Below are 11760 nucleotides of genomic sequence, written 5' to 3'. Positions count from 1 at the left end.
CAATGTCAGACTTGAAAAGCAGGTTAACTTGATTGTATGTGTTGTAGAAGCTCTATCATGTTATTTAAAACAGCAAAAAAAAAAAACAGATGAAAGAATATAAAATGTTAATAGTGGTTGCCTCTGGACCCAGAATATGATTGACTTATCCTCTGCTTTAAAAAAAATAATAACTTCCCATAGTTACTAAATTATTTTCAATCACACTTTTAAAAAATTTTATAGCCAGTAAAAAACAAAACAAAACAAAACAAAACAAAAAAAACTCCAAGACCTTCTCTACTATTTATCAGTTTGGAACCTCAAGGAAGTAGCTGGACGACTCGGGTTCTGGCGTAGCTCTGCCAAGCTTCTTGCTGTATCCCTCAAACCCCGCTTTCAAGGCTCTCTAACTGACCCAGGCCATCTCACAAGAATAATACCCGGAAAATGAGCCTACACGCAGAAGCACAAGACATCTCACTTGGGTGGGAAGTTCCAGTCTGGATGGGAGAAAATGAGTGCAGAAAAAGTTGCTAAGAATTGGATGGAGGGAGGGAAGGAAGGAAAGACGGAAGGAGGGAAAGAAGGAAGGAAGGAAAGAAGGCAGGCAGGCAGGCTGGCTCGCTGTCAGGGACATAACTTGGCTCTCTGAACTCAGAACTAAAAATGAAAGAGACCTAGACCCACTTCCAGACCCTAGAGCTGCTCCAGGAATGGGCTTTACTTCCCAGCCCAAGAGGAGAGCCCTTGTTATCTCTGGATGAGGACAGGGACTCCCGAGTTGGACCCCTTGTAGTCAGAGTTAAGTAGCTGCGGGGAAAGATGAGATAGATTGTGAAGATAAGTTGAGTCCATTTTAATATATTATGTTTTAGGTACTAGGAGTTGAATCTAGGGACATTCTACATCTGAGCTAGACCCCAGCCCCTTTTTTAAATTTTTATTTTATTTCTGGGGGGAATACTGAGGATTGAACACAGGGGTGCTCTACCTCTGAGCTACATACACTCCCAGACCCATTTTATTTGTTGTTTGTTCGTTTGCTTGTTTTTTTTAATATTTTATTTTATTTTTTAATTGGTGCACTGTATTCATACATCATAGTGGAATACATACTTTTGTAGACATACATGCACACTTTTCCCAGTCAGCCCCCACCCAATCCCCACCCCTCATTTGCTTGTTTTGAACAGGGTTTCATTAAGTTGCTGAGTCTTAAGCCTACAGTCCTCTTTTTTTTTTCTGTTTTCTTTTTTTTTTTTTTTTTTTTTGGCGGTACTGGGGATTGAACCCAGGGGCATTCTACCTCCTAGCGACACCCCCAGCCCTATTTTTTATTCTTTATTTTGAAACAGGGTCTCAATAATTTGCAGAGGGCCTAAGTAGCTGAGGCTGGCTGCAAACCAAGATCTTCCCGTCTCAGCCTCCCAAAGGCTGGGATTACGAGCGTGCGCCACCACGCCCTGCTGCCTGCAATCCTCTTGTCTTGGCCTCCTAAGTGCCGTGATTGCAGGCTTTCTTCACTGCTCCCAGCAGCTAAGCTGTCTTCAGAAGCGAATTTCTCAAATTTTAGTGTGCTTGAGAATTACCAGGGAGATTGCTTAATTACCAGGGAGAGTTCTTACAACCAGACATGGTGGTGCACGCATGTAATCCCAGTACGTGAGAGGCTGAGACGGGAGAATTGTGGGTTCAAAGATAGCCTCAGCAAAGTAGTGAGATTCTCATCAACCTAGTGAAACCCTGTTTCAAAGTAAACATAAAAAATAGGGCTGAGGGTATAACCTGGAGATAGAATGCCCCTGGGTTCAATCCCTAGTACCACAAAAATAAGTAAAATAAATTGCTAGTTCTTTCACCCGGAATTCTGATTTAACTTTAATACCTTTGGAGTAGGATCAAGAACACTACATTTTCATCAAGAAATTCTCTACCTCCAAGTCTTCCCGCTACATGAAGCACAGCCTTGAAAACAGAGAGACTGAAATTTTAAGCACGGTATTGTGTGTGTGCATTTTTCTGGAGAAGAAGATTCATAACTGTCATCAGAGTCTCCAGGAGCTCGGTAATCCGAGAAGGCTAAGTACGGTCTTAACAAGCACAGAAAGTCAGAACTGAGGAGGCCACACTGGAGCATCGAGTCAGAGGGCCAAGGAAAGGTTTAAAACACACAAAAATCAGAGTGGAGTGGAGACCAGCGGGTGGAGACTCGTGAGGATGTGCCTACAAGATTTTCACCTGTACGTCTAGAATGTCAATCGCTTGGTTTCATTAGACACAGGCAACTTGGTGTGGGTGGAAGGTCATACAATCTGCAGCTCAAGCTGCTCCGGGAGGTAGAGTCCTCGGGGCGGGGGTGGGGGGAGCTATGGTTGAGACAGAAGCCACTGATGAAACTGTGAGCCCAGTCGACGGCATCATTTCCCACCTCTGTACACAGCGGATCATGGTGCTCCAGAAAGGCTGCTCAGAGACACCAAGACTGCGGCAAGGGGGCCGTGAGTGCTAGTGCTCTGCCAAGGGCAGGACAGGAGAGGAAGGTGCTGGGCTGCAGCCCATACCCCAGCTCAGAGGGGCTGGCTCTGTCACTAATGAAAAGTGGGCGTATTTCCACGCCCTCTCTGTTGTCCTTCCCAGAGCTGCGGCCTGGGAAACACTAGTACAAGTTGATCATAAAAGGATTACCTCCTGGACCAAATCTGCATTAGCCGAAATCCTCTTGGAACAAATTTCTCACTCGTTTGCTTTACAAGGAGCAATAGCGTCTTGGCTGATCTTCCTACTTCTCCACTTCTGTCCTACTTCACTACAGCTCAACTGATGGCCTTTAAAATACTCAAGTGTTTCCTCAAGGCTGTAGGTAAAATTTATAAATCCTCTGGAATCCTGTTTTCAGATGAACTATTACCAGCCAGGTGTGGTGGCGCACGCTTGTAATCCCAGCATTCGGCAGGCCGAGACAGGAGGATCGCAGTTTGCGGACAGCCTCAGCTACTTGGTGAGGCCCTCTGAAACTCAGTGAGACCTGTTTCAAAATAAAGAATAAAAAATAGGGCTGGGGGTGTAGCTTTGAGGTAGAATGCCCCTGGGTCCCATCCCCAGTTCCACAAAAAAAATTTTTAAATTAAAATGATTAAATGAACCATTACCCAGAAGCCACATTTTATAAAAGTTAGAGGCCAAGCTGATCTCATTAAAAAAGTGACCCAGTGTCCCCTCTGTTGAGCCCTGTCCTCCATCCTTGCTGCTCGGGAGGCCCCACCACAGAGCCCTAGGTCTCCAGTGGCCTCAACCCACTTGGTTTCCTATGGCAAGAGAACTTCATAACCCAAGCACTGCCCGAGGCCACTGCACACCTCCCTCGGCGCCTCTGCGCCTCAGCCACATGGAAGTATTCTTGAATTTACCATTTTTTAAAAAATGCTTTATTACAGAAAATCTCAAATCTACATAAAAATCAAATAGAATACTGTAATGAATCTCCACATACCCATGAACTGGCTTCGATAGTTATCAGCTCGCAACCAGTCATGTTTTGTGTATTTCTCCATCCCTCTTCCCTGTACTACTCTCATTATGGCATTTTTGCCCATCAAAACCCCAGTACAATGCTCAAATTTATCAGGCAGTGATTACAACCACCATCGCATCTAAAAAACAAGGCTCATCCCTTAATAACATCAAATGTCTAGAGTTCAAATGTCCATTGTTTCACAAAATGTCACCTTTATGTCAGGATCCAAGTAAGAAGACTGAGACTGCTGTTCATCTATAGGTCCCACTTTATTTTTGTCTTCATATAATTTAATTATTAAGGGGAATTGGGTCGCTCGTTTTATAACCACCACCGCCCATTTTGCTAATTATATCCCGTGGTGTAATTTAACATTTCAGCCATCCTCTGATTTTGCTATTAAATAGAAATTGAGTCTAGAGAGAGGTGGGGTTTTTTTTTGTTTTGTTTTGTTTTGTGTGTGTGTGTGTGTGTGTGTGGGCAAAGGATTCCAAGTACTCCACCATGGAGCCACACTCCCAACCCAATTTTTTAACTACTTTACAGGTGGGATCTGTTACTTTTTATGATGTTAGCAACTGTTGATGGCCAAATGCTTAAGATCTATGGATTAGAAATTGCAAAATGGTGATATTCTATTTCAATCACTCATTTATTAGATGAAATGTTTCTTTTTTTTTTTTTTTTTTTTGGTGGTACTGGGGGTGGAACCCAGAGGCTTTCTACCTCCGGGCTATACTCCCAGACCTTTTTTATATTTTATTTGGAAACAGGGTCTCACTAAGTTGCTGAGAGCCTCACTAAGTAGCTGAGGCTGGCTTCGAACCCGTGGGATCCTCCTGTCTCAGCCTCCCAAGCGTGGGGATTACAAGCGTGCGCCACCACGCCCAGCTAGATGAAATGTTTCTACATAGAAAAAACTCCCCTTGCCCACTTGGATGTCTAGGGACCCACATTCTTTTGATGCCTCTGGCCTTTGGCACATTATTCTGTCTGATTTTACTGACTTCACATAGTCTCTAGTGGGCAAAATCCTAATTATCCTTCCAAACCAACCCAAATATGACTTTAAGAAAGCTTTACCTCCCTCCTAGTAGAGTCCTATAAATATTTTTTAAAAAGATATTATAATAACACTTAACTCGTTTCATTAATTCATAGCCTTTATCCCTGGAGTTCCTCAAAGACAGGAAGTATCTTACGCCCATCTGTACATCACAGTTATTGGGCAAATCTGCAGAAGGAAGGAAAGACCAAGGCAGTCGGGGTTTCATGGAAGAAAACTCGGTTCCACTTGCAGGTGACAAAGCGACTGGCAATGAGGTTCCGTCACTGGACATAACTTTCCAGAACCCAACGCTCGCTGCAGGAAGCAGAGGTGGAGTCGGGGCTGAGCTGCCAAGTGTCCACAGTCAGACATTAACCCAAAGAGGTCAGCTTGGGCCTGACTTCTCAAAAGCAGAGAGGACATGAGGAGAACCAGACTGAGCCAGGTCCCTTCCTAGGACTCTCATCAGAAACAGGCCATCAACCAGGGCTCTGAGCCAGTTGCACCCCTTTCTTCTTCTGCTCTCATTTCATGCAACATCAGAGCTATGAGGGTTGGGAATGGCAGCAAAGAAACCCCTGCCTTGGGCTAAAAATCCCAACACCAGGCTGGAGGTGTAGTTTAGTGGTGGAACTGTTGCCTGGCATGTTCAGGGGAAAGGAAGAAGGAAGGAAGGATGGAAGGGAGGGAGGGAGGGAGAAAGGGAGGGAGGAAGAAAGAAGAAATAAAGGAAGAAAGAAACAGAGAAAAGAGTGAAAAGAGGGGAGGAGAAAGGAGGGGAAGGGAGGGAAGGAGAAACATAGATTAAAAAACTAAACATTTCCTGTAGTATGTTCTGAGGGATAGGGAGGGTGGGAGGCACAGCGTCCCTGCCCAGGATCACAGAGCAGGAGAAATTTTTTATTTCCAAATCTTCAGGGTGGAGAAGAGGCTGATGGGCTGCAGCCCGGGACAGCGGTGTGCAGGGCACCAGTGTTGCCTCGCCCTAACTGCCGGGCCAAGGGCTCTGAGCCGAGGTTCCATACCGGGAGCAATCTTTCTGTGCATTTCCAGCATGGCCACAGAAGCAGGAAGATAACAACGCCTCATCCTGTGTTTTGCCAATTCTGCCTTTTAAATCTCTGAAGCCATCTAGGTTAGTAATTTAAAAACAAAGAAAGAGAATCAAGGAGAAAAAAAAAAAAAAAACCAGATTCCCAAAGGTGAAATGGGAATCAGGAGGAAACTGAGTAGATAATCATGAGGTAGAATTATATGCAGTGCAGTGGAAGGCTACCCATGGCGGACTGCTATGGGGAAAAATAACCTGCGAAACACGTATCATGTGTATGTAAAATCACTCCACAAGAAGTAGGGAAAGATATCTGGAAGGATATGCAACAAATAGGCGATCGTGGTTATCTATGGGAAATGACATAAAAAAATTCAATTCTATAATCGACTGTACTGTTTTATTTGAAAAAGATTATATAGCCAGACAAGGTAGGCTGTGTAGGTACACACCTACAATCCCAGAGCTACTCAGGAGGCTGAAGCCGGAAAATCACAAGTTCAAGGCCAGTCTAGACAACTTAGTGAGACTCTGTGTCAAGGAAAAAAAGAATGAAGACACAGGTCAGTGGTGAAGTGTTTGCCTTGCATGCGCAAGGCCCTGGGTTCAATTCCCAGTAGTAAAACAAAAACAAAAACAAAAGTTTTTATATAGGCTCTTAAACCAAGTTGAGGGGGGTATTTGTTTGGGGGATTTTCTTAGTACTAGGGATTGAACCTGGGCCTCGCATATACTAAGCACATACTCTATCCTTAAACCAAGATTTAAAAAAATAATATATGAGTGGGGCATGGTGGCACATATTTGTAATCCCATTTGGGAGGCTGAGATAGGAGGACCACAGTTCGCAGACAGCCTCAGCTACTTAGTGTGGCCCTTAACCCGTTTCAAAATAAACAAAAAATAGGGCTGGGAGGTGTAGCTCAGAGGTAGAATGTCCCTGGGTTCCATCCCCAGTACTGCAAAAATTAAAAAAATAAAAAGTACTGTATGAGGCAGGATGGGGTTGGGGTGTGTTCCTAAGTTGCAAGCCCTCTGGAGGGAGGTCCCCACTGGAGACGGGCTCTGCCAGCAGAGGGCGCCCACCATCATCTCCTCTATCTCTGGTGGTTAGTGTATACTGCTCTGCGGGAGCCTGCTATGCTCTGCCCTTGAGGTTGTATTTGCATTAAGGTAGAGAGCTGCTCTAGGGGCACGTCCCCAGGCTGCACTAGTCCATTTGAACACTTTGACAGGACAATAGGTCCGTGGGCATCCGGGTGAGCCATAGGATAAAGGACAGGGGTCCAAAGAGTAAAGGGGATGCTGGTTCCCAGGCCAGTCCTGCCAGTCCTCCAGGATCCCCATCTTGAGTGGGCCGGGAATGTCTGCTCTGCAGGAAGGACCTGTTGATGGAGGCAGTTCACACTAAGGTGGCTTCCTTCTATAGGCACAGGATGGAATGGGGCTCTGCCCTACTGGCTATGGCCACCACTCTTAAAGTTCTGAGCAGGGAGATAAGCCAGAGATTTATAATTTTAGATGGCTGCTAGGTAGGACAGGTCTCGAGTGGCAACAACTAGAGACCTCGTTGAAGGAAAAGGAAGAGAAAAGCAGACAGATGGTGATCAAGGAGCAGGCGAAGGGAAGCCAGAGAAAAGGATGAGACAGGACAGGCAGGCACAGGTCTGATAGTAGGAAAAAAAAAAAGAGCCATCACCTGTCTTGCCCAACTGAAAAGGTAGTCCTCTGGGAGAGTGAACCTGGTTTTGGGCCAGAGGGGAGGAGTGTTAAATGAAAAATTGAATCTATGCCCTCTACTGCTCCAGAGGACAGGCTAAGAGTCAAGCACTGTAGCAAGACTGCAAGAAAAAATAACATATCCAAAGAGAAAACACAGCAAGGCAAGCCCTACTGTTTCGAAAGCTGGTGGCAGAAGGAACTCCAGACTCCTTTAAAATGGGGAAGGGGGTAGACACTCTTATAAAACAACTAGTTCCCTAGTTTTTCAGGATCTCCTTTCCCTTCTTAAATATTCATGTAACATCAAGGTTCAAACCTAAGCCCTCTACTTTTCTCTAACTCTATCTGGACCACTCATACACTCGCATAGCTTAAAATACAACCTGTAAGTTGGCTGCCAAATCTCTATCTGGAACCCTGACCCCTCTCTCGAGCTCTGTCTCCATAAATCCAACTGCGCATTCCACACCAGTGCCTCTCAGTCACCTCAAACTTCTGTAGCTGAACTTCTCTAGCCTGCCCTTCTACTCAAGACAGTTTCCTGTCTCCATCAGGGGCTAATGCCAGCCAGGCACCTGGTCCTGTCCTTCACTCTTCCGTGCCTCACCTGGGTTTTGCCATTTCTACCTTTAAACCTCTAAAGCCCTCTAGGTTGGTTATTTATTTATTCACTTATTGATTGTTGTGGTATTGGGGATGGAACCCAGGGGCATTCTACTTCTGAGCACACCCCCAGCCCTATTTTATATTTTTTATTTTTAAACAAGGCCCCACTAAGTAGCTGTAGCTGAGGCTGGACAACGAATTTGCAATTCTGTCTGAGCCTCCCAAGTACTGGGATTACGAATGTGCACCACCATGCCTGGCTAGGTTAGTCACTTAAAAACAAAGAATTTAGAAATAAGTCTGATCGAAATCTGACTTTTGCCACTGAATGTAACCTCAGGCAAACCTCTTAACTACTTTAAGAATCTATTTCTTCATTTGTAAGGTGGGACTAATCATAGAACTGGGGCAAGCTGGCCATGGTGGCGCACGCTTGTAATCCCAGCATTCCGGGGGCTGAGACAGGAGGATGTGGGTTCGTGGACAGCTACTTGGTGAGGCCCTTTGCAACTCAGTGAGACCCTGTTTCAAAATAAAGAATAAAAAATAGGGCTGGGGATGTAGCTCAGAGATAGCATGCCCCTGGGTTCCATCCCCAGTACTGGAAAAAAAAAAAAATAGAAAAGAAAAAAGAACTAGGGCAAACATTAAGCAGAAACAATGCTATGAAGCCTCTAGCACAAAGCTCAGCCCCCAAACATTTGCTATTATATATTCATTTCATTCTGTTCCACGAAGGGTTGATGTGAAGATTAAGCCACTGTTATCTCTGGTCTAAAATCATGCATCTTCCTCTGAGTTAGAGGAAGACTGGATGACGGGTTCGACTCTCAGAGGAAGATGCATGGTTCTAGGCAAGAGATAGAGTTAAACTGGTCATTCAGACTTTTCCCCTCCGTACTGGTCTCAATAGGTATTAATCTGGTAATATCACTACTTAAAACTCTGCCTCCAGGGTAATTTACTGCAAGTTTCTAGAGGACAAGGTCTGGTGGACACTACAATATTTCTATTTCCAGGGTAAGGCTTAGCATATAGCAAGGCGCTTAATATATATAGCTTTTCATTTCTTCTTCCATTTAACAAAATCCCTTCACATATCTCATGGGCTCTGCATAAAGATGACTTCCTTATCCCTCAAGAATTCAGATATTCAGAAAAACCTTGGTTTCTTGTGAGGAAATCTTTTCCCATCCTGTTCAGATAAGCCTACAGGATCACAAAAACAACGAGACCTAACAGATGCTCCCACCTGAGTGTACCAGGAGGCAGTCTTGACCTTTCATTGCAAAGTTCACTCCAAAGGTCCTACCACTGCAGGACGTAGAGCAGGGCCTGGGCAAAGAGGTGTAAGTCCCTACCAAGTATCTAACGCAAGGGTTGGACACGGGTACCGCTTGCTTACTATTTTGGGTAGCCCTTGAAAGCATCCCTCAAGAAGTTGGACACAATAACTGAGCACAGTAAACATGTGACTAAATATAAACATGACTGTGAAGAAAAGTGCCTGGTGATAGATACATCTAATAACACATACTTAGCATGTGCCAGGTACAATTCCGTGTGCAATTACATTCACTATTTCATTTGATCCGTCACTCATCCCAGAGAGAGGCATCAAATGCTCAGGAAACCTGCCCAAGTCTACAGAGCTAAGTACAGAATGAGGCCCTGAATGCAGGCAGTCTGGCTCCACAGCCAGAGCTCGGTGCCGAGTACTCTTATAGACATAATCATCCTAAAACATCTTTGAAAGACTAACTCCAATAAGGAGAAAATCAAAGATTAAATAAAGCAATAGGCATTTGAATAAGATATTAGATAGCACATCTTGATCTCATATAAAATCTATACTTTGCATTGCAAATATGTTTTAAGTGCATCATAAAGGAGAAAGAACTGTCTACTGCAAATGTTCCTCACGATAATGTACCAGCAACAATCCAAAATTTCAATTAACATCCCTGAGAAAGGCCTTCCTGGAGCCTAGGAAGTGAGTGGTGACACAGAGATGAGCTTGGACAGTCTGATGGCCCTCCTTGACCTCTCCTACTCTAAAGCCAGCAGTCCCTGAAGGAAGGTGCTCCTTCAGCGTGTCAGAGGACAGCCTCCAGCGTTAGCCCAGCCCCACTTTGGATCAAGTCCTATTAGAATATGGAATGCGACTCCAAAATTTCTTCCCAAAGAGTTAGCAATTTATGAGATGAGTCAGCAAAGTATAAAAGTATTCTGTCCTGCTGTCTTTAAAAGCCAGGCTTACCAACTCACATAGCAGCCAACAAACTTTTATTGAATTATTAACTTTGCCATTACAGAGACTGCCTTGGACCCGCTCCCTTTGTCTCTACTTTTGCTCTTCATTCTGCTCCTTTCTGTACAAATCCTCTGCACCTGCCACACGCTGAGCCCAGCACTGGGCCCCAGAAGTCGGTGCTTAACCACTGCCTGACTGCTGCCCTAGGAGCGAGCTTGTTCCATCAGATGAAGTGCCAGTTCCAACTCTCTCCACTCTCCCTGTTTTTTTCCCTACTTGTCTAGAAGCTACAAGTTCACAGCTATTCTTTAATCGTTATTCTAGCTAATATGTATGATCTCAGAAAAGTCTTGATCAGTGACTTTCATCCCCAGTACCAGGAAAATAAGTCTTGACCAGTGTCTTTACTTTCCTCCCAAATGTAAGAACCTGAAAACTTCAGTGCTGTAATTACCCTTAGTTACTTGCCACCACTGTGCAGTGCTCTGTATTTCTCTCCTGCAAATTACATACTGCGCCCATGCTTAAGGCTTAGTAACATTATTTACCAATATTTTTGTTCAGCGTGCCTTCTTGCATCTGACTTACCATCTGAGATAATTTTCCTACCACCTTTAGGTAGGACACCCATTTTTTGGTTTTTTCTTTTTCTTCTTTTTCTTTTTTTTGTACTACAGATAAAATCCAGGGACATTCTACCTCTGAGCTATGCCCCCAGCCCTTTTTAATATCACTACTTCTTAAATTTTGAAACATTTTGAAACAGGGTCTAAATTGATGGGGACGTAAGTCGCTAAGGCTGGCCTTGAACCTGTGATCCTCTTGTCTCAGCCTCTCAAGTATTGGGAGTACAGGTGTTTGCCATCTTGCTCCACTAGGACAAGTGTAAGCTTCCTTAACAAAGTTTCAGGTTCTTTATCCTGCTCCCACCACCCCAACATGAGTGAAGACAGAATTTCAGTTTTCTAGCTTTCATTGTTGATGCTCAAAGTTATCCTCCTTGGCTGTTTTCTAGAGTCTGTATTACTTTCCCTTATTGCTTTTCTGCATTGTACCTTGATGCCTCTTGGTGACTTACTTTTTTATCCTGCTAGGGATTCACTAGGTTTTCCCAATCTGAGGCTTGATAGGTTTCACCAAATCTGAAACTTTTACCAGCCATGATCTTTGAATGTTGCCTCCTCCTCCTCTCTTCCTGGAGCTCCAAATAGTGGACATTAGATCTCACTCCACAATCCATTATCTCACCTTCCTATTCTCTGTTCTTCCTTCTCTTCTTATCTGGAGGGCATTCTACTTTTTTTGAGAACTTAAAATTCACTAACATTCATTCAACTAACCTCATCTTAGTCAAGTTTCTATTTCAAATTTGTTTTCACTTCTAACTCTAAAGTTTCCCCATCCCCCAAATGTTGTCATTTTCAAACCAGTTTTAGCTCATTAATCAAGTTATTCCTTAACAAGGTTTCAAGTTCTTTATCCTGCTCCCACCACCCCATCCTTACAGTGCCAACATCTTACATATTAAGGGCCAGCTTCTCTGTCAATGTTCCCGTTTTCAGTGTTTTGTTCCTTTGGGTCTT

The sequence above is a fragment of the Muscardinus avellanarius genome (assembly GCF_963383645.1).
Source record: "Muscardinus avellanarius genome assembly, chromosome: 1".
In the NCBI taxonomy this organism is placed as follows: domain Eukaryota; kingdom Metazoa; phylum Chordata; class Mammalia; order Rodentia; family Gliridae; genus Muscardinus; species Muscardinus avellanarius.
Note: the sequence above shows the minus strand (reverse complement) of the source record.